At 39.1% G+C, this 20,198-nt stretch overlaps 2 protein-coding genes across 3 annotated transcripts in view; one reads left to right on the top strand and one right to left on the bottom strand.

The window, feature by feature from the left end:
* The window catches only part of LOC145456999 (uncharacterized), a 53,287-nt gene extending 42,622 nt beyond the window's left edge, over positions 1 to 10,665 (bottom strand). Inside the window, exons 1-3 of the mRNA XM_080335185.1 lie at positions 9,038 to 10,665; positions 7,833 to 7,895; positions 6 to 5,625 (exon numbers count right to left, since the gene is read on the bottom strand). The gene's annotated coding sequence lies outside the window, so the exon portion shown is untranslated. The remainder of the gene's footprint in view (positions 1 to 5; positions 5,626 to 7,832; positions 7,896 to 9,037) is intronic.
* Positions 1 to 20,198, top strand: part of LOC145432885 (uncharacterized) — a 202,393-nt gene that overhangs the window by 17,683 nt on the left and 164,512 nt on the right. The gene's annotated exons all lie outside the window — the stretch shown is intronic.

Raw genomic sequence — 20,198 nt, 5'->3', positions numbered from 1 at the left:
CTCACTTTTAACTCCTGGACAGAATTGTCAGACATTGATGCATGACAGATTCCAACTGATCGATATCGGTTGGGATTGTCATGCAAAATTCTTTCATCATCGAAGCCATTTCACATATGACGACCAGACTACTAAATTATATGCCGTAAATTATGATTTTCTGATAGCAATCCACTGTAACAAAATGAAGACTGGTAATGAAAAGAAAAATCAATGAATGTATAATTGTATATGCCATGTTGTTCAAGCCTGGCCATATGCCAACAGAAGTGGTATATAACAAGTTGCCGATAGTCGCCTCATCTAAACAGACTCTAAATGGTTTAGTTCAAGAATGCATACAAATTTGGTATCCTGTTCATGGATAACAAAAAAATTAATGACTTAATTTGTCAAAAACAATAAAAAGAACAAGTTAAACAAAAACTTCGTCCAATTTTATAAGCCTACTTAGTTACATATTGTTTATGCAAGATTCTCACACAATAAGATGAGCATATAAACTTGTAACCCAGAGTTGTAATGACTCGAGTCCGACTTGAGTCACCATATATTGGTGACTCGACTTGACCCGAATCATTTTTTCAAATGCGTATTTTGCATTGACTCGTCTTGTAGGCCTACTTGAATCATTGTGCACGACTCGAGCAAAGTCATATGACTCGAAACTAGGACGGCATGACAGACATTTCATTTTAACTTTGAAGAACAGTAAAGTCACCAAGTTATTTTGTCTATTAGTCCCCACACCTCCAAAATAGGGCCAAAAACTGATTACTGAGGAAAATTACAATATTGTGAATGCGAGCCATTCCATTTCACTCTAGCAGAGTGGGTTGAACCTGATTGAACTCAAAACGGAACAGTGAACACTATGACTTGGACTCGAGTCACAACACGCTGACTCAGACACGACCCTCTACGCACTGACTTATACTCGGAATTGACTCAGTGGTGAATTGAAAATGACTAAAGTCAAAACTATAAAAGCGAAATTGTAACCTAAGCTTCGTTTGGAAACACACACTGTTGTGAGTATACCTTTTGAAGAGTGAATAGCTTGGAGCATATATCGCATGTGGCTCAAACAAGGAAGAGATATTTCTCACGTATTTGAAATTTCCATGCATTGAGTCATTGAGTGCTGTTGGATATTTCATACTGAATTATGGGAAGTGTAAAACTTACACCGCTTACAGTAAGCAGTAGGTACAAACTCCAAATATTGGCCTTATAACCATTGTGGAAACAATTGTAGGCTACAAGTCATCAAAATCATTGACCATGTCTATATTGAGTAGGCCTAAGGAACTAAATATATGATGGGCTGCGTCGACTAAATCTGCCGGCAAGATCATGCACTGTGGTACAATTAATGAAGTATATTTCCACAAAATTACTGGTTACTATTGCAGTTTACACTTGACAAATTACTGCTGCATTGAAAAAAATGCACAATTTTCAATGCAATTATGATTGATATAGCTTGATGAATTGAAAATATCGAATGTCAGAAACTTTATATTTATTCATGTCCAAGCTGCAGACCTTTACAAACTACTAATCGAGTTACTTCGACGGTCCAGACTAGTTCTAATTACAGATTTTGAAAGCGAATAGTTCTTGTGTTAAAATTAGTGTGAATATAAACAGTGGTATGGGTTGGTTGAAAACCGTTACATCTCGAACTATAAACTAAATTCTTTATAAACGCCGATTCTATCCCCGATATTTTGAAGGTCATTTCCAATTCAGTAATTCACATTATCACTGCTGCAGTGGCTTCGGAATTGAATCGACTAAGTTGTGTTTTAGTTCCAGGTTATGGATTTTTAAAGCATATTAATTTTAGTTCTAGTAGACAGTTTTGAAAAGTGAGTGGATTTAGTTCTAGGTTGAGTTGCATTTTTAAAATCCAGTAATTTGTGCAAGTCTGCTCAGATGAGTGCAATTTATCTCTTCATGAATATGGATGCATAAATTTCAAACTCTTGATCTACTCTTGGTTTCACTATCGTCCAATTGTCTTGCGATATATCATACTTTTCAATTTGATTGGAGGCTTCAAAATTTGATACTACAAAAATCCACTTGTCAATGTGATACGCAGAAACTTGATCATGACAATCATTCATAGAAGACAATGAAGTCCACTGAGCTGAAGTAACATCGTAACATTCTACGTTGCTGACTTGGAATTCTTCCCTCCCCCCACCGATCACAAATATCTTTTGATCAACTGCAACAACACCACTGTCAGACACAGGATATCTCATTGTGTCGAGGTCAACCCACTCAGATGAGGATGGAGTGAATCTGCAGAATGAAGAAACTGCGACACCATCTTGTCCTATACCTCCGATACAATAGATGGACTCATTCAATGGTACGAGACTTGCACCACATATCGCTGTAGGTTTGTCTTTTAGTTGAATCCATTGATTCGCGGGATAAGTAAATACTTCCACATCACTTGTTGCTTTGGGAGAACTTCCTCCGACAACAAATATCGATCCTAACAATGAAACTGATCGGGGATAGGCTCCATGATCACAAATCATATCTTTCATTCTTTCCCATTTTGAATTTTGGCTCTGAAAATTGAGCCGATGAACTGATTTATCCAGACCTAAAATGTAGATGTAAAAGTCAAGAGAAATCGCCGAGAACTGTGCTAAATTCCAAAACTTCTCATCATGTAACTTGTCTACTTTCTCAGTTACTGGATTAAAGGATCGGATACAATCTGCGTCATTATCAAAAAGAATTATCAATTCATCGTTGTCAATTTCTTCGTTCATTTTGTGCGATGCTTTCAAAAGATGTCCATTGATCAATTTGTACAGTCCAAAGTCGTTACCGATAATTTGGTTTGATTCCAAAAGATGTTCTAAAAATGCCGGAGAGACTTTATCGAACTTGATTTCTTCGAGACATTCGTGCAAATGTTCCTGATTTTTCGTTTTTTTCTTGACCCAATTGAACGATAACCTTAGTTTTTCTTCTTCGCATAACTTTGATTGTTCCGACTTCAAAAAACAGAAAATGATAGTTTTTTCAATATTTCCAAATTCAGGTTGGTTCGATATTTCCATGATATTTTCATGAAAAAATGCTCTACATCGCGTAGAGACAGCATCCAGTCCATAAACATCGGCGACATTTCTTGTGGAAAAGTAATTCCCCACATTAACTGATTTCTCCAAAACGTCAGATATTGCCTGTTTCACGTCATCCAACTGCATCATGATTGCGACATGGAGAAGATCATTCATCTTTTCATCAGGAATCTCAAATTTACCCGAATATATGAAATCGATGCAGTTTTTCACACACTGAGAATCGACTTCTTTCAAAACAACTTTTCCTTCACGACTCTCTTTTGTATCGTGCTTTAACATAGCTTTGAAATAAGCACAACCAGCCGACAATACATTTTTGTGAGTGTAATAGACACGATCTCCTACTTGAATTATGAAATCACAATGATCGTTTTCCTGCTTCATTCGATGTAATTCTTCCATCATCTTCACTGAATGTTTCTCTACATTTGGACACACAATCTGCACCATGATTGTCAATCATCCACAATAGGCAATATAGAATGATCCTATGATTAATATGATATAGTCAAGCACTGTTATTGAAGGAAAGATGATTAGTAGGGGGATCTTTTTGACATGTCAAAATAAGTCTAAATTGAAGCGCTAGGTCAAAAATGTTCACAAAGTCAAAATTTGTTTGACCTGTGCATTTTGTTTTTATCGTAGATTTTGCACTGTCGGTGAACTTATCATTTGGTATTTTACAGCTTGTAGCCTATTTCATAGGCCTACCGTTGTAGACGGCCCATTGTCTGCTCATTGCGCATCATCTCATTAGTAATAAACATTGGTCAGAAACGGAATTCAGGAAGTAGTCAAATAGCATATGTCTAGTCCACATGCACTTAGTTAAGTATTCAAGGACTAGGACTTGCAGTCTTTCTTAATCATTTGTTCGACCCAAGCAGCTGAGCTACACTAAAAGTATTTTTAATTTAGTCAAGTGAGAAGCAGCGTTTGGTTATATTTACATCGATTTTACAATTTAAGGAAACCAGACGATGTATTTACTCAGTCACAGTATCACGGCATAATTCCAAAATATGCATCAAATTGTGACTGCATCGCGAAGATGCATATTGCGAATTTCTTTCTCTTACTAATGACATGATTGATGGTACATAAAAATCCTATTTCAGTTATTATTAGTAATTTAAAGATACCCTTGAAAGCAATTGTTATCATAATACAGAAGTTGAAGTCGGAGTCAGGGACATTATTAGAAACTCCAATTTGAGTCAGTATTCGTTCCACGACTCTGACTCCAACCACAATAGTTTTCATGACTCCGACTCCAAGAAATGCTAAAAAATTCTGAGATCCGACTCCATCAGGTGAAAAACTAGCCAAATCTCCGACTCTACAGCCCTGGTTGTAAGCAACAGATAGCACAAAAGCAGAGAGACATTGAATTTCAAGCTTAACCTGAACACAGTCGTGTCTTAAATTTAGTGTTGATATGTTCATAAAAACCTGCTATGCCAAAAGCCTCAGGTTCCGCAAACAACAACTTAATCCTACTCAAAACACAGACACAAAGTGAAGATGTCGAACTAGCAGTAGCAACTGTAGCAAACAGCTCTAGAACAGTAGTTCCTTACCGGTGGGGAATTTAATGTTTTCTGGTGGGGAATAGACCATTTGTCAAACACTATATACATATACATGACAGTCTGCATATTTACGGAGACACACGCACGATTATCGCTACTAGTTAACTACTCTGGAATGCATGTAATGAAAATTATATTGCGTGTTGTTCACAAAACTCATTTTTAACGTACAATCCCATCCAGCACGATCAGTACGACGTGAAATACCGGTTTCGCTTAATTTTGATGGTTACCGGTATCGGTTCAGAATACGTTTTATGTTGCAGTTATGTGCGATTGTCTTGTGTACTACTGGCGCAGTTGTGTCTTGTGTACTCAAACAAGGAAACAGCTGCTCCATAATGACAAAAATTTTGGATATTGGGGAATGAAGGCTTGGAATAAATCTGAACTGGGGAATGAAGACAAAAAGGTTGGGAACCACTGAACTAGAGCGAAAGAATCAAAATTTCTGTACAATATCATCTGTGCATAGTGAGTATTAGAATATGCAACCTAAATTGCATATTTTCCCAAAGTAAAAGGCACCGTATTTTGGCTTTGGGAATAGTCAGGGTAACACATCTGCGAAATGCAGTAGTTCTTGAATTATGTAGTTGTCCAAGTCTGTCTGGACCGTATCCACCTTTTTGGGACAATTGTTTGATTTGGCCTCCGACTTGGATTGTGCGCTTCGCCCGGTCACTAGATGTCAACAAAGTGAAGGCGGCTCTTTTCGTAATGAGTTCTCCCTCGACAAATTTGAAATTTTTTCAGTGTCTGATTCCGTTGTCGTGACAACCTGTGACCCAGAGAGGGGCTCGGGTTTGAATTTTATGAATTCTTCGTTTCATTGCCTGCTTCAAGACGCCATATTCGTACTCCCCTGGAATTTCGCCGGGACTGGGCCGGTTCACATCCTCCTAAATCTGCAAAAGATATTAAGGGGTCAGTCAATACTAGCATTGGAGTCACAGTATTTTAAGGTATTTTGGAAATCCCGGGATTTCGAGAAAGCAGCGCTTACTTAGCTTTCAAAGCAGTGTTACAATATCAGCTGTCACGCTACATTGCTGTGATAATAATACCAACTATTGCTGTGGTTCCCAACCGGGGAGAAATTGCCCCATTGGGGGGAACTTTGAAACTTTTAGGGGGAATCTGGCTTTAGGGTTGTGTCAAAGAACAAAGATAGGCCGGGGTTCATAAGTTTTTTTCACTGCTATCGTATAACTGTGAAGTATGAAACTAGTTCTTTACAATTGTGATATCTTCTGGTGGAATTCTAGATGTATGTGTAACGGCTTTCTATAGAAATTCCACCCCCTGATCAAGTGAGGCTCATGAGGCGATTTCGTTGGGCCCGCAACAGCCTCTTGATAACCTGGGAAAAGTCTTGCCAAGTTTAGCACAGCGCCGTTGGCGAAAATGTTTATCTCTTTAAGCCAACATCTGAGCTAACGTGTAAAAGATATGAAATTTGTATACTCTACTCAATTCCATCCAAAGCGAACTTGGTGATTTATTTTTCGTCAGCAGCTAACTGACCGTTAAACATCAGGCCAAAATTAGCGCAATGTTTGACGACCTGATTTCTTCTTATCTAATTAATTTCTAAATAACTGTACACCTAGCGTTAAATATTATATATGGAAGTAGCCCGCGGTATTCTACCTAAGTGTAATGCGGTCGGTTTCGACGTAGTTTGGGGACATATTGCTCAGTTAACAAATGGTATGGCGTTAAAAAGCACATTTTTTTTGTCACCGGGCCACTTTTCCTTATAGGGGGAATTTTAGCCCAAATATTGCTTAAGGGGTCCACAAACGAAAAAGGTTGGGAACCACTTAACTAACTATTGCATAACAATGAACTACAACAGTGGCCTTCAATATTTTCCGGAATGGTAGGTAAGGTACAGCATTGTAAAGAATGCTCAAAACTTGTCCACCTCACTTCACATATATCGAATCTGTAGTAATCCTAATCGCAATAAGGATGTTACCCTACAGAATTTCATTGAAAATGATAATGCTACCAACCAATTAGCTTTTGACATAACTGGATCACGATCTAACACAGTGGTTTTCATCCGGGGTCTACGAAACATTATTAGGAAGCCGTGAACCAATTATTAAACATAATTTGTGACATTGGAAGCTAGGGTCGACCAACACAAACCCAGATTTCTGCACCGCCCATCCAGGTTTCGAGAGTGTTTTATAACTGATTATCAAAACTACATACCTAATTCAGTAGTTTTCAAAGACAGCAAATTCTATTTATCCTTGAAGTAGTCTACTTCAGGGTTGCTTGGAAAATAGGGTTACAATATGTCCTCCTTTTTGACGTTTATGAAAATGTCCTCCGAGGACGCCTAAATGTCCTCCTTTTTAGCAATTCGTCCTCCTTTACCGCTTTTACAGCTAAGATAATGGATAGTTTCGAGTGAAAATGGGCATATGTGACGCCAAATAGGAAATTTTCTGTTTGATCGAAAGTGAATACCTTTTTTACAAGCCATCACCGCTAATTTCAAGTAAAAAGTGTGTAAAACGGGAGTCGAACCAAAGTGATGACCTTTTTCTAGTCAAGCAACCATCAAGTCTAGATATAAATTAACATTTTATCCGGATGTTACTCCAGTATCGTCAGTCTGAGAATTTTGATGAAGTGTCCTATTTTGAGTTTTCCAAAATATGGTAAAATGGTCACCCTATTGAAAAAGCAATGCTTTTACTCGTACTGGAGTGAACTTTGCATTGATACTTTTACTTGGAGTAACTTTTTCGACCACTTCTGATCACACATATGGGCTCATGCAATCAGAGATTGTTGTTCTTATTCTTAGAAACTTTTTCGAGACAGCCAAGAGACTTTACCTCTGTCGAAAGTTACTGGTCTCAGTGTGCAACATTTATTGCATGATTTCTTTGTCAGCTAGGAATGAGAAAATATTGGATGTAGACATAGGTAGAGAGTGTAAATATTGGTGTGCTCATGTCACCAGAAATAGCAAAGTGCTGTGAATATATATGGGATTTCATTCTGAAATTTACAACATGAATGTTTGCTATATATATTTGTAACACTGTTGCCAATTCTGGATATGTCACAATATTTCATAGCAACTCACCTGAAGTCATCACGATTACTGGAAGTCTTGATATCGAGATCTTGTCTTTTGGCAGGTGAAAGCCTGAAAGAAAATCTTACAATTACACAGCCAGAAAAATAGACTTGAACTAGACATGGACAACTGGAAAATTTTCAGCATTTCCAAATTAGATTACAGTTACAGCTACAAATTTTTTGCAAATTAGAGTAGAATTAAAATTATAGCTACACAGTTATTTCCAAATTAGATTAAAATTATAAATATAGCTACAGCTTTGTCCCGATTAGATTAGAATTACTGAATTCGCGAAAACTTGAACATTGAATCAACTTCCGTTAATATCCAATCATGGTTCATTCTTATTAGCATGACTCGAGTACAGCATGCTGCATGAGAATAGCAAATGTCTGTAGAGCAAACATGGCTCGTTTCGTATGCAACTCGCCTGTAGAATTTACAGGAAAACCAGAAAGTAGATTAGAAATGAAAGTAGAGCATAGAAACATTTTACAAATTAGATTAGAATTAGATTACCGGTGACAGCATTTAGAAAGATTTGTTTGGTTATTAGACTCTGCCCTGTGCCCAATGTCACATCAACGATGTAATCAACCATCACATCAAAAAGTTCAATCATAATCAGCACTCACGAATACAGAGGCGTGCTTGAATGAATGCTTTTAGACGGGATTTCAAGAACATCCAGTTGCGCAGGAGTAGCCATACTTCAATTGTTCTATTACAAGCCATTCATGGTTCAATCAGTTCCTTCAAACCAGGATATAATAACTTTAGCGTTGGAGCAAATTGAAAACTGATATCATTGTGTTAACTTCACAAATCAATTCTTAAATACTTCTGTCTGGTGTGAATAGAATGTTGATGTCAGTCCAAATTCTGACTTGAAAATACGCAGCCAGATAAAACTCACATTGCATGAAAATTGGTAAATTGCTTGAAAGTTTCAACTTGATGTATTATGATCGAAAGAAAATCCTTGCCTGTGATGGGTTAGAAACGATTGAAATTCGAACTTTACAGTCGCCCAATGTGTTCAGACTTGTTGTTACAGATAGAAATAAGATCGTCACTAGTGGTTGAGTCGAGTTTATTGTGAATAATTTTATCATTTCAAAACACCCCATCATAGCATTGATGGCAAATAATGGGATCCAAAATCATTGATTTTGCAGGAAAATAAATTCAGAATAAGAATTACTCACCTTTATCTCCTGGACAGAATTGTCAGACATTGATGCATGTCAGATTCCAACTGATTGATATCGGCCGAGATTGTCATACAAACTACTTTTATCACCAAAGCCATTTCACATCCGACGACCAAACCAATACATGGTATGTTATATATGATAATCTTCTGATTGCAATCCACTGCAACAAAATGAAGAGTGGTTACGGACAGTAAAATCAATGAATTTTCTTGCTTCATTCGATGTAATTCTTCCATCATCTTCATTGAATGTTGCTCTACATTTCGAGACACAATCTGCACCATGATTGTCGATCAACTACAGTATATAATTATCTTACGATTATTATAATATAGTAAAGCACTGTTATTGAATTAAAGATTAGTTAACTCAAGTAATGCCTGTATGAATTGAATGATATTCAACTACACACAAAGTGAACACTGAACAGTGCTAAATCAGAGGCATACCTGCCATAATGCAGTAATGAAAACTTCTTCCATCGATTTGCCTCAAGTTTTATTCGTTGTATCAACACGAAACTAAAGAGTTATTGAGGTCGATTACCCCTGCCTCGCGAATGATCGAGTTGATTACCCGTAATCTAAATTGTATTTTGGAACATCAAAAATAATTTCATACTGTGGTATATTCCAGGGGCGGCCGCATCTGTTTCAATGCTCCAACCAAACATCACAAAGATTGGTTTTAAAGTGGCCGTAACACGAAAGATCGCGCTTATTTCGCTCAGAGATGCCACCGGGACATTTCGGATAAACCCAGATGTGGAGGCTAAATAAACCCAGATCCTATTTTACTTAAATATCGATAAGATAACTGTGAAACTGGAGCCTGACAGTCATCAATTACAGTAATACAGTCATAGAAGCCTTTAACATTGAATCTCCAACAATTCAGGAAAGCAATGGACGTAGTTTATGTTTTTCCTTGATGTTTTTGCGGCATTTACACCGACTCACGATAGACATACACACGATCTGTGCATATGCAATGCATACCATGAGTGCACGATGTGCATATGCTGCTGGACCAGGAAGGTGCAGATATAGCCTGATTCATGCTATATATTTTGCTCGGTTAACACTGCAAATATGTTGTTTTCCTCAAGACGCATTGCTATGGAACAATTGGCGCGCGGTGTCAATACTTAATGGAGTATTAAATATATCATTGTACTGCGAATGGTTGTAAGCTCGTAACAGTGCCACCGATTCCCCATTTCTGAGGATGATTTTCGTGTATTTTCAGTGACTGACCAGATTGAAAGTATTAGCTTTCGATTGATTAATCCTGGCACAATCACTTTGATCTGGAATAATGACACATACCCATTTTTGGTCGAAATAATAACTGACGAATCATGAAATCCAGGCTATATTCGAATGCGCTGATAACCAACAGTATTGGTCCAACACCTCTGCCTAAATTGCTTGGGGTGTCCAACTGTCTCCCCGAGTGTCTCAGTTGGAACTAAATATTTTTAGATAACAATATGATATATTAGTCAGATCATCACCGGGTCTATCCATATTAATACTTTACAGTTATACATGTTATTTATCGAATTTGTTGGAGTGGAGTGATACTAGTATCCAAGTCTTAATCTTAAATCGTTTCAAATGGTAAAATAACCGGCACTTCTTCGGTATTCTCCACTCAGCGACCAGTGTTCCCCCATGACACGAACAAGTGTTTCCCATATACACGAACAAAAATTTATAAACGTCAAAATAAATTGTTTTTTTTTGGGTCTTTGTAGAGACGGATATTTGGGTGGGGATAGGGGTATTAGGGTTGGGGAAAGGAGAATTGGGTGCGGGTTAGAGCCAAGGTTGGGGTAGGGTATCCCAAGATTAGGGTTGGGGGAAAGGGGGATTGGATGCGGGTTAGGGCCAAGGTTGGGGTAGGGTATCCCAAAATTATGGTTGGGGGATATTAGGGTTAGGGTAAATGGGGGGGGGGGTATTTGGGTTGGGGGAAAGGAGGATTGGATGCGGGTTAGGGTATCCCAAGATTAGAGTTAGGGTAAGGGGGGATATTAGGGTTGGGGAAAGGGGGATTGGATGTGGGTTAGGGCCAAGGTTGGGGTAGGGTATCCCAAGATTTGGGTTAGGGTAAGGGGGGATATTAGGGTTGGGGGAAAGGGGGATTGGATGCGGGTTAGGGCCAAGGTTGGGGGAGGGTATCCCAAGATTAGGGTTGGGGGAAAGGGGGATTGGATGTGGGTTAGGGCCAAGGTTGGGGTAGGGTATCCCAAGATTAGGGTTTGGGGAAATGGGGATTGGATGCGGGTTAGGGTAGGGTATCCCAAGATTAGGGTTGGGGAAAGGGAGATTGGAGGTGGGTTAGGGTAGGGTATCCCAAGATTGGGGTTGGCAGATACCCTAATATCCCCCCTTACCCTAATATCTGCCTAATACCCGCATCCAATCCCCCTTTCCCCCAACCCTAATCTTGGGATACCCTACCCCAACCTTGGCCCTAACCCGCATCCAATCCCCCTTTCCCCAACCCTAATATCCCCCCTTACCCTACCCCTAATATCCCGCAACCCTAATCTTGGGATACCCTACCCCAACCTTGGCCCTAACCCGCATCCAATCCCCCTTTCCCCAACCCTAATATCCCCACCCAAATATCCGTCTCTACAAAGTACAAAGACACAAAAAAAAATATTTTGACGTTTATAAATTTTAGTTCGTGTTCATGGGAAACATTTGTTGGTGTCTTTGGGGAACACTGGTCGCTGAGTGGAGAATACCGAAGAAGTACCAAATAACCTTTCCAATGATTCGCCCTTATGAACATGACTTTCTGCGAATTGAAGGCTCCAATTCAATGAAACTCCATCGCATCACGCCGAGGCTCCTCATTTTAGTAGTGAAACAATCTCTACAAGACTCTTGGCGAACTGAAGTGCGTGGATTTTACGACATTATGATCTTACTACTATTATAATAAATTTTTGAGCGTAAAACTGACCTGACGAACATGATGTCGAAATGAACCCAGATTTCAAGGACAAAAACCCAGAAACCCAGTTGATGCTTAAAAAAACCAGACCTGGGTGGAAAAACCCAGCAGTGGCAACTACTGTGAAGCCGCTGTGGCATGTCTGTTCACTCCGTGTTTGGAAACGAAATCAGCGAAGCATGTGGCATGTCAGTGCCACCTGACGGATTAGTTTTTGCATTTGCAGTGTAGTGTAGCCGTTACCAATGATGTCATTGCGGTTACTGACGGGGTAAACCTTGTGCTATCAGTGACAATTATTCAGTTTATTATTATTTTCATCATTTCAAAACACCACAAGACTGCGACTAGGCGATGTAGAGAATAAGCATGCACGCTGATTGAAAATTTAAACAGAGAATATAAAAGGCATGCTAGCCCAACAAATGGGTACAGTCTTTGAAAATATATACATTTACGATGATGCAGGAGCTATTTAGTGCAGTTTTTACGACTCACAAATGTGTATCAGATTTATCACACAACTAAATTATTCTTTTCAAAATCCAAAGTGTAGAAAGTAGGTAGTTGTGGGCCTAAACAACATTTCAAGTAGTAGCGGAAGTAAATTTTCAAAATGTCACCATTAGGGCATGTAGCGCAAATAAGCAAAACGTACTCAAGCACTGCGAATAGCAGCAATCTTCAGCAACATATTCAGTTACGATATGTGGCTATTTTACGGCCTTCTTATGACAATGTCGCTCATAAAATGATCCCAATTATCCAAAAGCTATACATTCTACTTTCCAAAACCCAATGTGTGAAAAGTAGTTTGCATATAATCTGTTCAAGTAGTTGCTGTTACTAATAGTATAAAAAGGCAGCCACTTCATTACTACCCCAAAGTAGTAGTACATTGTTATAGACCCCCTCTGGCATGTCAAAAAGTGGAGAAGATTATATGGAGCCGCGTGGACTCTCTCTCTCTCTCTCACACTGTAAAATCTGCATTCACTGTGTACCCTTTGTTATTCATGCTTGGTTGTCCTAAATCAGGGTCGAGCAACATGCGGCCTGCAGACAGCTTCCGGTCGTATACGATAATGTCGCCGTCGTCTACATTCACCCGCGAGCCATCGTTTTCGACCATGAACATTAGCCTAACAAGACAAAGCCTCGTTCCAATCAAACTTATGTTTACGGGCAGTCTCTACAGAGGGTTTGTACGTCCAACATGCAGCCAGATAGTTCAAAGAACTTTCTCGACCACCGATTAATTTTAACATCTACTGAATTCATTGACAACTGTTTTTGGTCTCTATGCTTTACGCTCAAAGTTTATATTATGTATGATTTGTTCCTTGTATAGGTGGATAAAGACACGATTGATGTATCGATCCAGCAATCCGGCACGCCAAGTACTTCATTTTTCTATATCCGGCCCGACGAACGGAGAAGTTGCCCCCCCCCCCCTCTCTAAATATTCACAGCATAATAATCAGGTTGACAACTCGCTAGATTCCCAATTTCATGCTTTCAACACAGTTTATTTTTTACAAACAGTAAATAAGTAAGAAACCCAAGTATGCGTGATTCATTTCGCAAGCAATTATGAGAATTTACTCTTACACTGTTGTAAGCAACTGATAGAACGAAGACAGAGCGACATTGAATTTCAAGCTTAACCTGAACATTGACACAGTCGTATCTTAAATTTAGTTTTGATATATTTTAAAAACCTGCAATGCCAATGCATCAGGTTCCGCAAACAACAACCCAATATTATTCAAACCACTAAGGCAAAGTGAAGATGTCAAACCAGCTGTAGTAACGGAGGGCGAAAGAATCAAATCTTCTGTACAATTATCTGTACACAGTAAGTATAAGAATGTGCAACCTAAATTGCAGTTTCCCTAAGTCAAGAAAGAGACCGTGTGTGGCTTTGGGAATAGTGAGGGTTAACATATCTGCAAAAGTAGCGGTTATTGTCCTTTTTCATTGCCGTGGCCCAACTTCCATTTTGCAAATATGCCATGACCCACCGCTCAGCCTCAATCTAGTTTTAAACAGCGGCAATACGGCAGATTTAGGTCTAGCAGTTCATATCAAATCATGTTCTCATGAGCACGAGAATGACTAATGTCTATATGAATGTATCGCAAGCTTGGACGCTTCAAACTATGCAGTTCTTCTGTAGCCTTGATAGGAAAAACTGGAAATTAGAGTGGAACATTTCCCAAATTATATTAGAATTAGAGCAAGAAACATTTCACAAATTACATTAGAGTGTGACTACTGGCATGTTCCTCTAATTCAGTAGTTCCCAACCGGGGGGAATTCTCCCCTTGAAGGGAATTTTGAAATTTTTAGGGGGAATCTGGCTTTGGCATCGTATCAGAAGACACACTGGGTTTAAAGGTTTTTTGATTTTTATGGTATAGAACTGTTGAGTAGAAATTATTTCTTTACAATTGTATGTTTCGTTGGCGGATTTCAAGCTAGGTGTATGTTTAAGTACCTTCCGTAGATATTACACCCCCTGATAAAGACGATTTCGTTGGGTCCGCGACAGCCTCTCGACCAAATTTCTACTAAGCAGTAAGTAAATCGTCAAGCCGAATTCAGCACAAGGCCGCTAGTGAAATCGTTTAACTTTTTAGGCGAACATATGAGCTAAGGTGAAAAACATACCAAATCCATCGATTCAACTCAAGTCCATAACAAGCGGACTTGGTGATTTATTTTTCGTCAGCGGCTACCCGACCGGTACCGGTACCGACTGTACTTTACCAAAGTTTAGTGCGGTCCGCATTCGCCATAGTACGGACATATCTCAATATGTTTTGACATTAATTGATCAGTCAACAAATGTTTGTGCGTTAAAAAGCACATTTGTTTAGTCACAGGCAACTTTTACCCGGGAGAGGAATTTTAGCTCAAATATCGGCCAAGGGGGGCACGAGACGAAAAAGGTTGGGAACCACTGCTCTAATTAGACCTAAAATATCCAGTTGTCCAAGTCTGTCTGAACCGTATCCGCCTTTTTGGGCTCTATTGTTTGATTAGGGCGTCCGATTTGGATTATAAATTGGTGCCTGCAGTGTGCTTCGCCCAGTCACTAGATGTCGACAAAGTGAAAGAGGCGCTTTTCGTAACGAGTTCTCCCTTGAAAAACTTGAAATTTTGTCGGTGCCTGATTCTATCGCCGTGAGTCGTGACAACCTGTGACCCAGGAATTTTATGAATTCGTCGTTTGATTACTCGCTTTGGAACGTCGTGCAGGACTGTGCCGGTTCACGTCCTCCTCGATCTGCAAAAAATAGCAGTGGAATCACAAGATTTTAAGGTATATTTCTGAGCCCGATCCCGGGATTAATTCTATTGAAATCCCAAAATTTGGAGAAAGCTTCTACCAGACCTGATGTAGCGCTTACTTTGCTCTTAAGCAGCATTAAAATATAAGCTGACAGTCTTGAACAGTCTACATTGCTGATATAATAATACAAACTATGGAACAAAAATGAACTATGCCAGTGGACGTTATCTTTTTCGTAATAGCTCAATATTTTGTAGTATACTCAAAAATTGTCCAGTTCACCTTCACCTAATACATCATATCCGTAGCAATCCTTATCGGAATAGGGATGGGTAAGGCTGCAACCCTTCGGAAATGCTAATGCTAAAAACTAGTCGACGTTCGAGAGTATTGGATCCCGGTCTTACAGTGGTCTTCAACTGGGGCCTAGGAAACATTATTAGGAAACTGCGAGCTTATGGACAAATATAGTATTGGGAGCTAGGGTATATTACGTGAAGCAATTTTGCTTCTAACTGCTAAAACTTCATGGCTTACATCAGTCGAATGACCGTTTGATACCAGATATCAAACTGTGCCAGCTCATTTTAACTGCCTGCAAGCCATTTAGTCAATGGGTAGCCCTAATGATACAAACATTTCGCTGTATCGGGCTGATTTGTTGAGGTTTGTGGGAAAACTGCAAATTAGGAATAGAAAGGTCAAACAGAGCGACATTAATAAGAAACAGCCTAAACGATGATACTCTCAGTGTTCCCATGATTTTACGTCGGTGTTACAATAAATGAATGTGGCATGCATGTGTATTTTTTCAGTTCGCTAATCCTGGAATAGGTGAGTAAAAATCACAATCTGGCGATTTCAATTTTGATCCCGAAATCCCAACCCTCGTCAATACACCCACGCAGGGGGGGCGACCCAAAAAAACTCACCATCTTCCGTGGGTCCCGAACTTATTTTGATATCCCATTTTGACAAAAATGATTGCACAAATGATAGGAATCTGAACTTGTACTTTTTAAAGTTCTTCATGTAGGTTTCGTCTACTTCTACAACTACTACAAGTGGTTAGTTTTTATTATCGAATGTAAACATGGAATGGCAACGACCCATTTTGCAGCAGCGAATGTAGGATTTCTGGCAATCCAAAAGTTATCTTCCAGAGCGCAGAATTTACTGAATCTGGTCTTGATCGAAAGCTACTGTCGCACAGACTCCGAAAATATAAATTAAAATATGATCAGGCACTGAACCACCCAGAATTCACCCTCCAAGTCTGAATTATCATCATTGTCCGAGCAACGGAGGATCCGCGATGGGTATTGTTTTGGTCATTGTTTTGCGGTCATCCGATTGTTCTGAACAATGCAGATTTTAAATGTTGAGGGAGATTTTTCACCCATTTATGGAGCCTGCCAATATTTTGATATACATTTTTGGAATCAGTAGCGACAGTAGCTCTCGATTGAGGCCAGATTCAGTAAAGTCTGCACTTTGGGGGATAAGTTTTGGATTGGTAGATATCCTACAGTCGCTGCTGCAAATTAAGACTGAATAAAGCCTCAGCAAGCAGAACGAAGCTGCAAAACCATTATATGTATACATTCGATAGTTTTTCTACTCTTACACTTCTACTTTTTGAAAAAACTAGTTGCTTGTCACACTTTGGATTTCGCAAAGTGGAATGTAGTTTTGTGATACTTGTAATTCTTACTTAATTGATGACGATTTCAAACTACTTCCATTTCTACTCAAGTTTTTAGGAAAAACTACTCGTTTATTATAGTAGGTAGTAGTTTTGTGATAGTTTTGCAACTTGCGTGGTAGCAATTTTAAACTACTACCAGCTATAGTTTTTCGGCAAAACAGAGATTACTTACGGTACTTTTTTACATATCTGGAAATCACGATTTCCATTTGTACTTCAGTAGAAATTTCAACGCTCCTTCTCCTTTTATTTGAGTACCGACGATGAACACTTTGATCAACTCTGCTCCTGAAACAACAATGTCGATTCACCCCCAACCCAACCTTCACCTACATTTGTCACCCACCTTTTTAAATCGGGATCAAACTACTTTTCCTGTACGCACACGAACCAGCGGTGGGACCTGGGGCACTTTCTGGCATATCACTCCCGCTGATGGGCCGACCTTTGACCAGTTATGTGACGGGCCGGAAATCCCCCCCCGAACGAGGCGGACGCTGGAATAAAACGGGATACGTTTTTTTTTAAGGCAAGAGGAAGCAAATTGCGACATAGACTAGACTGGATTAAAATTATAATTGTAACCACACATTTATTTCCAAAACCACCAAAACACCGTACAAATGCATCAGGACATCGTAAAAGCTGTTGCGTAATAATTTTGCAGCTAGCGGACTTTTGACTGTCACAATAGAATATTATAGAGTTTTACAAAAATTGATCTGATATCAGAGCATTGGAGCAGTACAGCCTAATCCGGGTTTCGGGGTTTCTCCTGATAACTGAGGTATTGATCAATCACTACCTAAGTCAAATTAAATCAGCGTTAGATTTACCATCGATTATTGGAACAGATTTATAACAGCTTGAACATAATGATTACTGTGCCATAGCATGAGATATGTCAATTCGCCGAAGAATCCATTGGTATTACAGGCGTGAAGGCTACGACTACTGCATACTCGCTACATTTATTGGCGATGGTAACAAGGATAAAGATACCCAAGATGACACAGGATGTAACAACTATACATCAAGAGGGTAACATACTCCCAATGTCTGCATACCGAGCTACTTAGATATCTACATAAACTACGCAACACAAGATAAGACCTTTTGATATGTTACCATTCCCCATACCAGTTTGATAGTTTTTTGCGTCCGTGGCGTTCCGAGTCCCAATAATTCCTTCTCTGATTGTGACGTTTGACGGGACGGGGGTCCGAGATCGAGTTATTCTACAAACGGTCGCACTCAAGTCCAAATCACAATTTTCAGTCACGAATCATTAACGGGCCATGTTTTACCATCATAAACAAGTAGTGTGAGTGTTTGACGTAATAGCTGCTCTTCCACTGTGTAGCAACTTTTGAAAGTGATGTAATAGTGAAGTTTGATGAGTAGTTTTAGAGCAAATTCCCAGTTATCAAATTAAAAAAAAAATTAGCAGTTAAAGATTCTCGAATGCTTCGAACTCCAAAATGCCTTTGCAGGACGCGAAAAAAATGCCCGCGGGACGCTGGTTTGAGAAATTATCCAATAGATTTTGTTATGGTGATCACCTAGAAACAATGACCATCAGTCTATAGAAAATAGATAGATACCTCGTTATTTTATTGCGTCACTGCTGCAATCCGAGCATTAGTAAAGTGCACGTATTTTTATTGACCCCGAGTACTTGAAATTGACTCAACAATTTTCTGCAAGTCACGAGTAAATCAGCATTTCTGGAACGCCGAGTCAAGTCATACGAAAAAGTTGACTCGAGTCATGCCAACACTGCTACTTTGGGCGTACAACACAATGGTGCCACTGTTGTACGAAACCGTTGGAAATTAGCCTACAACTTCTGAGGAGTTCCATATATTTGAAAACTACAGTGACTTTGAAACAAACTTCGTTAAATTTCGACAATGCAATTACGCACTTGACAATATAATGGAGACTATAGCAAACAGCAAAGTCGCGTTTCTTTAAAAAAAATGCTGAACACTCACTATCAAGTAAGTGGTCTGTAACAGGACTTGGCGAAGGACGAGCTTCGACCACGATTGCCACTAACGAATACAGAGGTGTGGATGAATGCATGCTTTCAAATGGGATTTCGAGGAGCATATGCAGCACGAGAGAGGATAGCTATTAGCCATATCTCAATCGTTCTATTAGAAGTCACGTGCGGATCGATCACTTCCTACAAACTTGGATAATAACTTCAACGTAGCCTCAAATAGAAAACTGATATCATTACTTCAGTTATCAATTGTTAAATACCTAGGTAGGTTTGAATAGAATGATGTACATCCTAATAACGCAGCCCGATAAAACTCACCTTGAATGGCATTAAATAAACTTGCTTGACTCTGATCGAAAGAACATCCGTGCCTGTGATGATAAAGAAAGGATACATCGGGTTCGAAACAACTTAAATTGGAACTTAACAGTCACCCAATTTGTTGTTGCAGATTGAAATAAGATCGGTACTAGTGGTTGAGTTTATTGCTGATAATTTTATCATTTCAAAACATCCCGACATACCATTGATGGCAAATGACCGAATTTGAAATCTTTGATTTTGTAAATATCATTCACTTTCATCTCCCAGGTAGAGTCGTCAGACATTGATGCACCGTGTCAGATTCCAACTGATTCATTTCACAACAGGCGGCCAAATCAATAAATGATATGCTATGAATTGTGGTCTTCTGATTGCAATCCACAGAGACAAAATGAAGAGTGGTTATGAAAAGTAAAATCAATAAATCCATATATACAGCACAGGCTGCTCAAGCATGGCAATCGTACCAGCAGCTGTGGTACAAAACGAGCTACCAATAAAAACATAATCGAAATGGTTACGTTGAGTATGTGTACAATTTTAGTACAGTATCTTGATTATGGATAGCGAAAAACTGATGACAATTATTCAATGAGCGCCCCAAATTCGTCAAAAACAATAAAAAAAACAGGATAAACAAAAATTTCATCAGATTTTATTACGTAGGCCTAGTCATTCATTGTTAATCCACGATTATCATAAAAACTTGTAACTTAGACTCAATTCGGAAGCACACACCGTTGTGAGTATACTTTTTGAAGAACAAATAACGTATGCGGCAAATATTGTATGCGGCAAGGACAAGGAAGAGATCATAAACACTCATTTGAAATTGTCA

Source organism: Botryllus schlosseri, chromosome 1 (assembly GCF_051294905.1).
Source record: "Botryllus schlosseri isolate E-star chromosome 1, Bs_hap1, whole genome shotgun sequence".
NCBI classification, from domain to species: domain Eukaryota; kingdom Metazoa; phylum Chordata; class Ascidiacea; order Stolidobranchia; family Styelidae; genus Botryllus; species Botryllus schlosseri.
Note: the sequence above shows the minus strand (reverse complement) of the source record. Positions and strands in the feature narration are given on the sequence as shown.